The sequence below is a fragment of the Danio rerio genome, chromosome 20, assembly GCF_052040795.2.
Source record: "Danio rerio strain M-AB ecotype USA chromosome 20, GRCz13ab, whole genome shotgun sequence".
Classification (NCBI taxonomy): domain Eukaryota; kingdom Metazoa; phylum Chordata; class Actinopteri; order Cypriniformes; family Danionidae; genus Danio; species Danio rerio.
Window position 1 is genome coordinate 21,672,982 of NC_141040.1, and position 13,372 is coordinate 21,686,353.

At 32.6% G+C, this 13,372-nt stretch overlaps 3 long non-coding RNA genes across 6 annotated transcripts in view; 2 read left to right on the top strand and 1 right to left on the bottom strand.

Moving 5' to 3' along the window:
- The window catches only part of LOC110438169 (uncharacterized), a 236,490-nt gene that overhangs the window by 179,059 nt on the left and 44,059 nt on the right, over window positions 1-13,372 (top strand). The gene's annotated exons all lie outside the window — the stretch shown is intronic.
- Window positions 1,351-4,392, top strand: LOC147839128 (uncharacterized). The gene is made up of 4 exons (XR_015519242.1): window positions 1,351-2,253; window positions 2,371-2,566; window positions 2,691-2,718; window positions 2,916-4,392. It is a non-coding gene; the product is annotated as an uncharacterized LOC147839128 (long non-coding RNA).
- LOC147839129 (uncharacterized) lies at window positions 10,892-12,725 on the bottom strand. The gene is made up of 3 exons (XR_015518323.1): window positions 12,667-12,725; window positions 12,259-12,345; window positions 10,892-11,873 (listed from the first exon to the last, which is right to left on the bottom strand). It is a non-coding gene; the product is annotated as an uncharacterized LOC147839129 (long non-coding RNA).

The window sequence follows — 13,372 nt, forward strand, 5'->3', positions numbered from 1 at the left end:
CTATACTATATATATATATATATATATATATATATATATATATATATATATATATATATATATATATATATATATATATATATAATATATATATTTAATATTCTTCTATAACATTTAAATTTGGGTGTACTAGTTTTTGGACCATTATCGTAAGTTATTTTGTTAGATAAGCTCCAGATTTGGCTTCAGTACTGAATAATCTAATTTATATGCTCAAATATATTATTGTAATATAATATTGTATAGCTTCCTATTCAAAATATGAATTTAAAAGATAGATTTGTGAGGGGTGTTCTTATATATACTGAGCATAAAAACTTATAAACATATAAAGTCTAAAAAATTAAAAATAAAAAGCTGGGGTTATTGACCCAAATATTGACAAACCCAGCCACTGGGTTAGAAGTTTAAATATTTTACAATTAAATGTTTAATCAGTAGTTGGTTTGTCTATATTTGACCCAAATACTGAGTTGAAACAGAACCATGCACGTGTACCCTTAAAAATATTTCAAATGTGACACGTTTTTGTTGTTCATCCCCCAATGCACTGTCTGACTGTTACAAACCCAAATGTACCTTCAAAACTAAAACCCAAAAAAATGCAAATGCCCCAATTTATTTTGTTCCAGCTTATCTAAATGAATGCTTGAGGATGAAACGTAAGATTAACATCACTGGGAACCAAACTTCATACACTTCTCCATTGTCTTGTTGTGAATGTTAAATATGCATAAAGCACATTGACGTCTGTACCTGCTCTCTTTCACACGTCAATCTTTTGGCTCAGCGGTGGAAATCGCAGCGGGTTTGTACCCATCCCACGGGCTTATCGATAAACCTGCATGCTCATTAAACGGGGAGTGAGAGCCGTGTTCACCGGCAGCGCTGCGCAAGCTGCTGTCGCCTAGCAAGTGGAGCCACCGAGGGAATTAGGTTGCTAAATTAAAGAAGAGCATGTCTGCCGTTGCCGTCTTCCCAGTCCCTGTGATAGTAGGCTGATAACTTCATATCTCAAAGGATATACTACACAGACAGAACGGAAACCTAAAACTCTATTAAACTCAGATGTGAACGCTCACAAGCTTTGGTTAACGTCCTCAAGATATTTAAACTGGAGGATTTGTATAGGGTGAGGTATAAAAATGTTATATAGTAGGTCTTTCAGTTGTAATGGTGCAGGAGCTACATTTGTATCCCTTTCTTGTTATCAGTCATGGAAAAATCTGAAAACTGAAAAGCAACAATGTACGTTCTTTTAGCAAGTCGTTCTTCAGTCTCTCCACTTTTCTCAAACTAGCATGAGAAAGGCATAAAGGAAGGGAAGGTAGATTTATTTTTAATTTTCCTGGAACTCGGGCTGCACAATAGCATGCTCTTACTATTTCTGCCATGTAATGGATGATAAGCACATGGATTTAACCCTCAGGAGGTCACGATAACCCTGTTTGAAGTTTTCTTTTTCTTCTTCTCTTTTTAAACATGGTTCCTTTCATTTCAGTGGCATGAAATTTTTTTTCGACCCATTTTGCACAATATGTATCAATTAAGGTGTACACCGCAAAATAAATAAATGAGTAGATCTTCATTCAGCTGTTCTAAAAGGTTTTTAAAAATACATAACGTAATGTAAAGTATTTAATAGTACATACAATTACACTTAAACTAGTTTGTTAAAAACTTTATTTGCATCCTAACTACCACATTTACATTGCAGCGATGTCTCTACAACGTTGCATTTTTTAAAGAGAATTTTGCCGCTCGCTACATTGTTACAACGTAGAAATGTAAGACGTGAGAAGGCTGTTGCAACATTGCCGTGTGACATTCAGCAATCATGAGACAGTGTTCTTACTACATGTATTAATGCTTTTTCTATGGCAGTTATTAATACTGCCTAGAATACAGGATAAGCAGTAATAATTGTCCAGTATTGTTTAATATTAAATATTGTTCATTTATTTTTCCTTTTTAAATGAACAACTGCATGTGTAAACTTTTAAGTGCAAAAATGCCACACAAATGAATATAATCAAACTTTTTTATTATATATTTCACAACATTTAATACATACAGTACACATCTAATTATAAGCAAACAGTATAAAATTAAGAATCAAAATCAGTTTTGTTGCCAAGTGTGCTTCACACACAAGGAATTTGTTTTGGATACAGAAGCTTTCAGTTTACATAAAGTGACAACACAAAATAAATATGGAAAAAAGATGATAAACATTAAACAGAGATGCAGTTAGTGAAAAAAAAATCTGGATGTTGAATAATATGTACAGATTTGTTATAAATATACAGGTTATACTGTGCTGTGTACAAATTCGAATGGAGAAAGTATTGCATTGTATATTGATATAAGGTGCTGTTTACAAGTGCGTATGAGAAAGTATTGCATGTTTGTTGCACAGTAGGGGAATATTTAACTGTTCATAAGGTATATGGCCTAAGAAAAGAAACTTTTCCTGTGTCTGGCTGTTTTTGTGCTTGGTGCTCTAAAGCGCCGACAAGACGGTAACAGTTTGAACAGGTACTGTTCTGGGTGCGAGGCGTCCAGAGTGATTTTGCGAGCCCTTTTACTCACTCTGAAAGAGTATAGTTCTTAAAGTGTAGAAAGGGTAGTGCCAGTGATATGTTCAGCAGTCCGGATTATTTGCTGTAGTCTACGGAGGTCGGTTTTAGCAGCTGAGCCGAACCAGACGGTGATTGGGTGCACTGAAAAAAGTGTTGCATGCAGAACTGTTGCAAACAATTTATTTGTGTTGAATTTAAACAAACAAATTAAGTTTAATAATGTTCATCTTAATTTGTTTGTTTAAATTCAACACAAATAAATTGTTTAGAACCACTTAACGTAAAAAAAAATGAGTAAATCCAAGGAATCATCTTTGAATAATTTTTTTTCAGTGTGGATTGGATGACAGCTGAGTACATCTGCATGAGCAGCTCCTGTGGCAGGTTAAACTTCCTCGGCTGACGAAGGAAGTACAGTCTCTGATGGGCTTTCTTCACAATAGAGTCTATGTGAATGTCCCACTTCAGATTCTGAGAGATGGTGGTGCCGAGGAACCTGAATGAGTTTAGATTGTATTAAATAATTAACTATATATAATTAAACTAAAAGGGTAGGCTAAATTAAAATGCCAATTGACAAGGTAAACCAACAAGAGAAGTAAACAAGAAAGCATTACAATATAAAACTGGACTGGAAAATACATCAGACTGGGGAGCAAAGTCGAAGACCAAGTGTAGTTGTTGGTATGGAGAAAAGCAGTGAGAGAACAACAGAGAATCCAGTTCAGCGATGGATCCACAGCAGCCACAAATCAAAATAGGCAGTGAAAAAGAGAAACACATCAGAGCTTGACACAACAGGAGTACACAAAATGACCACTGAAGACTTATTTTGCAAGACGAAATAAAGCTATACTTGCGTCTCCTCAGTCACTGTTAAATAAGATGCTGAGCGGTCTGTTGAAATTTAAACTGATTCATTGATGACGAGTAAATGTTGTACAGTGGTCGTCAATGCCGCCTAAGCACAACCTAAAGCTAAGGCTGTTTAAATGGTAACATTATGACACCGCTGTGACAACCTTCAGCAACAACGTACATCCTCAACCTTATTACAAGGTTGGTACAATGTTGTAGGAAGGTTGTTATGTTAATGCAATGCCGTGTGTTTGTGGGGATTTATTTCACATTTAAAAGAAAAACAACTCTAAAATAATTGAGTAGTTAATTCTTACATTTTATAGAAAACTCTCTTAAAGTCAAGTGCTATTTTGAGATTTCCACCTGGATTTTGCCTACCCAAATTTAAAAGCTTCCCAAATGCACATGCAGAGATGTAAATGCAATATTTTGTTATAATAAAAAAAAAACATTTAAATTTTCATAAAACACTGTTAAAAGTGATTCAAATAATTGTATATGTTATCTGTGTTGTAATAAACCCTGCCAAAAAAGAGGCACTTTCTTTTCTTTTCTTTTCTTTTCTTTTCTTTTCGTTTTTTTTTTTTTTTTTTGTAACCTAAAATTTGAAAGTGTACCTTTTAGGTTGTGTGTGGCCTAGGTTGATTAATTTTGTTGGTTCCTCCGAATGTCAGTAATCATCAGTGTTGGGAGGAGTAGGGAAAATTTTTACTCAAGTAAAAGTATTATGTAGTGCAAGTAGAGTAAAAGCATGAGCAAAAAGTAGCCCTTTTAAAAATATTTAAGAGAAGTCAGCAGTGAGTATTATGCTGGGAAAGGTTGATGTGTACGTGCAGTTTGTGCAGGTATGTGTAAACGTAATATTCTGTATTGCATTTAGTGATCTTCATATATTTGTTTCTTCCTTCTGTGTTTTGCTTATTCTGTCCTTCATTGGTTTGTTCGTTCCTTTTTTTATTCATTTGTTCCTTCCTTCCCTCATTTATTCGATCATTCATTCATTCTTTTGTTAATTCCTTCATTGGTGCTTTGTTAATTTTTTCCTTCCTTTATTAATTTGGTTCTACCTTCCTTTATTAGTTCAGTCCTTCCTTCCATCATTCGGCCCTTCCTTCCATTTTTCTTTCCTTCCATTTTATTTTCATCTTTTTGGACATTTTTTATGCTTTCAAGAGGTTTGCTGCATTTATAAAGCACCCATGTCTTGAGGTTGCCCAGTATGATGCGATCTTCTTTCTACATATGTGTGATTAGATTGGACACAAATTGCAAGACTGATTTTTCTACTTTAGCCAATCACCATAGACAAGAAAGAAGTAAAGTAGTGGAGTAAAAGTACCAATTCAGCAATAAAAATGTACTCAAGGTAAAGTATAAGTACACATTTATAAAACTATTTAGTAAATTACAATTTCTGAGAAAAAAAATTACTCAATTACAGTAATTTGAGTATTTGTATTTTGTTACTTTACACCACTGGGAATCTTAGAAAAAAAAGTCTCTATCATAACCTATGACAAAGTTATTCCATTCAAACTGATGAGTGAATGGAAACACTTATGGGGGTATTGGGACAGTACGGACCTTTAAAATTAAAAGAATGCGGAAATAAATGAAGTCACGGACCAGGTACTGGGTAGGCAGAGTTTGAAAAGACATAACGTAATGTAAACTATGTAATATGTAATAGTACATAAAAATATTTTTAACCAATTTATTGCAAACTTTATTTACATTTACAGTTGAAGTCAGAATTATTAGCCCCCCTGTTTTCATATTTCCACCAAATTTCTGTTTAACGAAAGGAACTTTTTCAGCACATTTCTAAACTTAATAACTCATCTCTAATAACTAAATTATTTTCTCTTTGCCATGATCACAGTAAATAATATTTTACTACATAATTTTCAAGACACACTAGGCTTCACTAGGTTAATTAATTTAACTAGGCAGGTTAGGGTAATTAGGCAAGTTCTTGTATAACGATGGATTGTTCTGTAGATAATCGGGAAAAAAGTAGGTTAAAGGGGCTAATAATTTTGACCTTTAAAGATTTACATGATTTTTATTTAGTATTGAGAAAAGTCTTTAAAAATAAAACAATTTTAATGATGTAGTTTGAATTTTTTTTCTTTTTTAAATAACTTATCCAACACTGATCATTGGTAATAAGAAAGTTTTAGAGACAAGTTTTACAACAAATTCCTCTGTCACAACTTAAACTAAAAGGAGGTTCCTTGAGGCTTTGCAGTTGCTGCTCCATGTTTGTTGAACCAGCTGCTACCAGACATTACGAGTGCTTCTTCTCTCTCTATTTTTAAGTCCAGACTTCAGACACGTTGTATTCTATTGCCTTCCCTGGCTTTTAATCTTTACTGTGTATTGTTATTATTGTACTATTATTCTTATTATTACTTTTATTGTTATTTTACTGTTTTAGTATGTATATTTTGTTCAGTACTTTGGTCAGTGCCAAACGGAAGTTAAATGTGCTTTATAAATAAACTTTACTTACTTATTTACTTGCTAAGATAATTCTTTTAATGTAGACCTCTCTATCTCCCTTTTTCACAGTTTCTCCGATGTGTCACACCTTCTATTTCTGTTCAATCTTATTTTGTTGCTTTGTTTTGCAGCACTTCTCACATTCATGCTTGCTTGGGAATGACTTACATGTTTCACATTTGTAATTCACTTTATATTTAGGCATCTGCCAAATGAATAAATGTGAATGCACATGATAAAGAGTCCTTATGTGATGCAGCAATCACAGTGTGAAGGTGCCCTGTTGAATTATACAGTGATGCTTAACACCCCACTTGTGAATTTGAAATGTATTTATTTCTTTATTTTATGCATCAGCATTTAGCGGTAAAACCAGATCTCACGTTTCCTATTTGTTTTTTATAATCTGATTAAATCCAGTCATGTTTTAGGAGAAAAAAGTTGTAAATTTGCCACAGATGCTTCTTTTTCTGGCAACATCTGGTGATTATAATCAGTACAGCACTATGGATGCAGATCTTAGGTAATTTAATAGCAATTAATTTGAAAAAGAAAAAATGTGTGGCTCTAAGATCATACAGTGATCACTCGGTGTAGAAAATTGCATGGCTAAATCGGTTTCACGAAATCTAAGAAGTACACTAACTTAAAGAGGTTCAATGTTTGTAATGAGTAGTCCATCAGGCCACACTTTTTTATTTTTCATATCATTTTAGCTTGCTGGTGTTTATATGCGGATAATTTTTCAACTATGGGCACTTTTGTGTCCTTTGATCACATATCCAAATATATATATATATATATATATATATATATATATATATATATATATATATATATATATATATATATATATAATTTTATTTAAATTCCTCTTTCTTTGTCAAACTAACAATAAGACCTTTAATAAAATGTACTAGCTTTCTATTATATATTTTTCATATTATTCAACCTCATTTTTGGTGTCAAAATCCCTGTTTTCACCTTGTCGCACACTCAAAGTTTTGAACTTCAACAATGCAAAATTTTATTATTTATCTGGTAACTATTAATGTATCTTAATTAAGCACTAGTGAAATAATTTAAATGTTTTATAGTTATTAATGTGAGACTATTATTAATATAATTTTTTTATACAAAATATAGCTGTTGGACAGCATCAGTTTCATTTAAACCACAATACTGTAATGTCGCTTTAAAAAGTTTGTGTGAAAGATTATTTAGGTTGTTTCTATGAAAATAAATAGTGACATCTCAGAACATGTTCAAGATGGAGGGAATTCAATTTTTTATCTACAACACTTGAAGAAAAATCAAGGTAAACATTGCTTGATAAGGACATACATTTATTCTACATCATTTCAAAACATGTTGGGCCTTCAAAGATGTTTTTAAAAACCAAACAAAATGAAGGTAAATAAGAGAGTTTTGTATACACACACACACATATATATATATATATATATATATATATATATATATATATATATATATATATATATATATATATATATATATATATATATATATAGGCTAGTATCAAGGCTAGTATCAATTCAAAGCTAATGGGTGAAGCTATTTTTGATTTTTTTTTACAATAAACTGTTGAAATGTCATTTCCACCACTGTCGTTTCCATCACCACACACATTTAAAAAATAAATATTTAAAAAAAGTTCTCATCACACATTAAAAGTTTATAAGTTCATGCTCTATTTAAAATACAAATTGAGTTTATTTATTTTCTGATAAGATCTTAACCAAATTCATATTTAATTTTAAAGTGTGACAGGTGTAAAATTTAGCATACAACTAATTTATTCAATTGACAAATGTATAATTATTATATATATTGTGGAAAGATTGGTTAAACTAGATACAAAAATGATCTTAGACAAAGTTTGACTGAAATAATTTATTTCATTTTGAAATAAAAGCTGTATGTTGAGATGTGGTGGAATTGACAATTGTTCAGTTCACGATTAAAACTTTTTTTTTTCTTTTCTTATCTAAGTTTGGCCACTTACAGATCTTGAAAACAAGACAAATTGTGTAAACTTATGAGGCTATGTTGTGTTAATTTTGATCAAGTTTTTTTTACTCAACTTCACAAGCCTAAAAGTATTAATTGTTGAAGAATGGCCCATGTAGGTTTCTTGGCCTTATAACCTACCAATGATATTCAATCAGGTTTAGCTCAGGACTCTGGGCTGGCCAATTTCATCATTATGTTAATATTATCAGTTTTAAGTAATTGCTTTACCTGTTTTTTCTGTGTGTCCAGACCCAATGGCCAATCAAAATAGCATCAACACTAACAACAAGCCACATCCAATTCGTAATATGCATATTTTACATCATTGTATGCATTTTTTTTTATTTTGAAATCACTGTATATTATTCATTATAAAGATTCTGTTATCATAAAAAAAAGGTTTTACCTTCCATTGATGGGACAGCTTGCATGGTGTTTTTATGTGACTGGTGTGGTCTGTCCCATTATGTTGCACAGCAAAAGTTAGTTTAAGTCGCAATTCATGCCATTAACTACTAGATTATTACCTGTCTATTAATGTGATATTAACAGGTTTTTTTTTTTTTTGTTTTTTTTTTGGTCTTATAAAGTATGATTTTATTCTACATTCCTAATTCTACCCAAAACCTAAATCCATCTTCCACCTTACTAACTATTAATAAGCAGATAACAAGCAGTTAATTTAGCTAGTAGTCTTACTTGGTTTGTTAATAGTATGAATTGTGACTTGAAATAAAGTGTTACAGGTGTAGCCAAATGAAAACATATCTCTAGCTGAAGGGAATTTACTTTTATCATCCTAACAGTTTTAATCATTATCTATATTTAAATGTGGTAGCATAAAATATTTCAACCATATAAATGTATCTGACGCAATATGTAAAACCTTCAACCTTCGGAATTAAAAAAACAACCCAGAGCAATTGGCTGAAAGTTAATTGAAAACCACAGACTTGGAAAACCAGTATGATTAAAAGAAAAATTGGAATGACCAACTTCTTTTGCTCTGGCTGAAAGTGTCTTCATCTGTCTTTAAAGGGCCACGAAACCCCCGTCTCAACAGGCGCAGTGGAGATAGACAGTGACCACGTTTACATGGACATCAGTAATCAAATTATGTGCCTTAATCTGAATAAGACAATAATAAGATGAAGGTGTTGACATGAGTTGCTTTTTGAATTTTCCTTTCATGTTCCCAATTTACATATTATAGCACATAATTCGATTAACGTCATTGTGTCACCAAGCTATCCACATTTCTTCTGGAGTTTTAAGTAATTTTGGGTGTTTCGTTTTTAATTTGTCTACTTCAACTGCAGTTTGACACTTTCACTTTCATTCAGGAACATTTCATGCATGCCCCCTGTGACAAACGAGATATTGGATGCTGCACACGGAATGGCAGGGAAAAAAAACTGCAATTCGCAATGCAGGTGTTTGTGGTCCTTGACTGACTCTGTAGGTGCAGATAATAGCATCAAACAGCCATGTGTGTGTATAGAATATCCTTTCGCAAAATCTTATGCAGCAAAAATCCTACACGACGGTAATAGTTTGATTAAGGTGTTTACATGTTAACATTTGAAGATCAGCATTTTTAGCGGATCTTTCAGTCCATAATATTGTGGTGATATTAACGTACTGTAAACTAAGGTATGTCTTTAGAAAACTGAAAAAAGTGCTGCTGACAAAACTAACTATGCCATCTGAATGAACATAAACAATGAACATTAATTGCACACTTACTAAATCTGTAGAGACAGGACAATCAACACTAAATGGAACCACGTCTTTCTTAAAAGAAGATGAGTGGCAAATCCACCATTTTTAGATTTGAAAATACCTCAGTTAAAAAGTGTTCCTTACAATATATTTTGGCACGTTAGCAGACCACTGTAATCCACATTTGTGGGTCCACACACAAGCTATGCTGTTATCGCAGGGAAATGGAAACAAAACCTTCATTGCGGCACATTTATACACAAAACACTGACGACCCAACAATGTCTCCAAATAATTATTCTTCTACTAGTTTGAATTACAGTTGGCAACACAACGTGGAGTCTCTCTGAACACTGTAACAGGTAAAAACAGTCTTCGAAGCTATGTCATTCATGTTAATAAAGTTGCACCTTGTTCACAGTAGAACGCGCGCTTATTGGTACACTGTTAGACATTTCTGTAAATTACACAGTTATTTACTGTATTTCACCCAGTGTAATACTGCAAATTCTTTTTACGGTAAATAACTGTATTTACCATTGCATTATGGGAATTTAGTGTGACGTCGAACAACATATACAGCGACGTACTGTATTTGTAAAAATTCGTGTATTATACTGTATTTTCCACAACTGCTTCAACGCCACCTTGCGGCGATTCGACTACTCTGCACCATATTTTGCCTGAGGACCCTGGAGCAATTCTGGAGGACAATTTATTAGTGTGCCTGAAGAACATACTGGATTTAACAAACTTTACTCTGGTAAGCTGAGGCAGTGTTTAATTTTACAGAATGTTTTGTGGACGAGAATAGAACAAAGTAAAGTATAAAGTTGGCTATTATTATTTTCTCTGGCTTGGCGTTATTTCGCCCATTTGAGAAATATATCATCTATTAAGATGTTACCTTTATTGTTGTTACCTAGACATTTCAAAGGGTTTTTACAGTAACTTACTGGCAACACTGTTGCCAGTAAGTTACTGTATTTTAGATTTACAGTATACAACTGTAAATCCGTTTACAGCATGTTACCGTAGTGTCTGAAAATGGTTAACTACTGTAAAAACCTAAGTTAACAGTTAGCTACTGTAAACCTTTTAATTTTGTCCTAAATATTTTATAATATAATTTTATAAATATTATTTTAATACTATAGACCTAAAAAAGACACAATTACAAAATATGAACAAAATAAACACTCTTTATTTAAAACATTGGAGATGCTTAAAACAAGCATAAAAATGTGTAAAAACATTACATTTCAATCATTCAAAATATTTTATTTTAAGAAAAAAAAAACATTGAAAACATACATGTACAAAACTAATTTAAGTGTCTGACCTGCATATTGTTGAGAAAAAAAAAAAAAACAATTGTACTAAGTACTACTGACATTAAACCAGACACAATTACAAAATATTCCATTCTTTAAAAGATTAATAATGCTTAAAGCATTTAAGGAAAATGTGTGAAAATTACATTAAGCAATAAAATCAACACATTAAAAATAAATAAATCACACAAAGCACTAGAACATACATGTACAATAAAAATTTTAACTTCTGAATTGCATATAGTTGGAAAAATAAATATTTGTAACTATTAGCCGACTCAGAAACAACCCAACTTTAAAATATTACTAGTTCTGGTGTCAAATGCTCAACAAGGTCTGAATTCACATGTTCAAATGCAATTCATCTTTATTTCTATTGCACTTTTACAATGTAGATCAATGATGTCAAAGCAGCTTAACATAGAAGTTCTTGTAAACTGAAGCTGCTTCAGTCCAGTTTTCAGAATTGAAGCAGTAAATGTCACTGCTGAAAGTCCAAACACTGAAGAGCAAATCCACCGATCCACCAATCGTAGCCAAGTGATCCAGTGGTGACAGTGGCATGGAAGAAACTTCACCAACTGACGAAAGTGTAGAATAAAATCCCTTGAGAGATACCAGGCTCAGTTGGGCACGACCAGTTCTCCTCTAGCCAAACTTGTGCAAGGCCGCAGTCTAGGCACCAGAGGCTTGAAAGTTCACCAGCGGGTGGTCAGGCTGGCCCATTGGATCAATGCAGAAACTCATTGATCACGTGTGTCTTTTAGGATTCACTCCTCCATGACCACCACAGCATCTAGTCAGAATTTGGCCCAGTCCAGGATTATGAAGAACTCTGGATAAGGACAAACAGACTAACATAAGCATAGAAGAAGCTTGTTTAAAAAAAAATAAATCATATACTGGTTAATTATTTTGAAGCATGGCAGCTAGGTTGGGGTAGTTTTCAGCTGGTACTGAGCAACTGGCTCCTGCTCAAAACCTGCTCACTACCATGTTTAAAAGATAACTAACCAGAATGTCCTGTTTATTTTTTTCCCTAACAAGGTTTTACAAAAACATTGTAGCATTTGTGATGGGTTGATTCACTGCAGGACAGATTAGACTATTTGTTTTATGTATTCCTAATAAACTAAAACTGACTGAATACTGATACAATTATTGAGAGTGTCTCACCTAATCAAAGTTCTCAGTTAGCTGGTGAAAGAAGGATAACTCACTGTTGTTCATGGTTGTCATTCTCTTCACTACTTCTCCTGCTATCTTCTGGCTCACTCTGGTTGTTGCTGTGCATTTTGTTTCATCCTCTGGAATTATTTATACAAAAAATTGTATTATTTTATTTATTACAAAATATTTAGGCAACATGAAATGGGGAAAAAGACATTTAATACATAGACAAATGCATGTATCCCAATACTAATTATTGTATTTTGAAATGTCTGACCCATGACAGACCTCAATCTGCTCAAAAATATTATAAACAAAGATGAAAAAAAAACCTACTAAATGGTTTAATAAAAAAGGGAAAACGATTTTTTTATTTAGCTAGCAACTAAACATGTGACACATTTTGTATTAAAAGTAACGTTAATATATTGAGAAACAAATAGATGTACAGTACTTACTGTTGTATGAGGTCCAGTTTGCACAGGCAGGCTCCTAGTATTCTATACTGAGACCATAAAAAAGCCAAAAATACAGATAAGAATACCATGCTACAATCCACAACCTCCACACAACTTTTTTTTTATTTGTTTACCTTGGTTGCTTACTGGTCTTGCTTATTTTTTAAGCATAAGGCTGTGCTGATCAAGATGTTTCTCCGAAATGCTGTTTGTTTCTTCAGACAAAACCTGCTGCTGTGCCAGTGCCATATCTAAACAGAAAAAAATATAATGGTAACAATTATGTTAAACCAAATGTCAAGAGTTGTGATAAAAAAATAATTAGCAAACAATAAATAGCAAAAAGGTGGTTATTAGCATAATGCATAGAGGTAAAATTGGTTTTATATTAGCAGATTCAGACTTCCCCCTTAATAATTTAATTTCATAAAAGTATTATTTGCAAACTCTAAATAGCGAAATCATTTTAGCAGCTAATGACTATCAAAGTACAACATGCTCACGGTCAAATAAACAGTGTTAATGTTGATTTCAAGTCATACTGGCATGCTAATTCTGATCGAATATTCAAAGTAACATGGTAAACAGTATAGAGTCTTCTAAATGAACGAATGTGCGAATATAAAACCAACTTTACCTCTATGCATATTGTAACGTTATAGATTTACGTTAACGTTCTTATAGGTTACGTCGCGATGTTATTTTC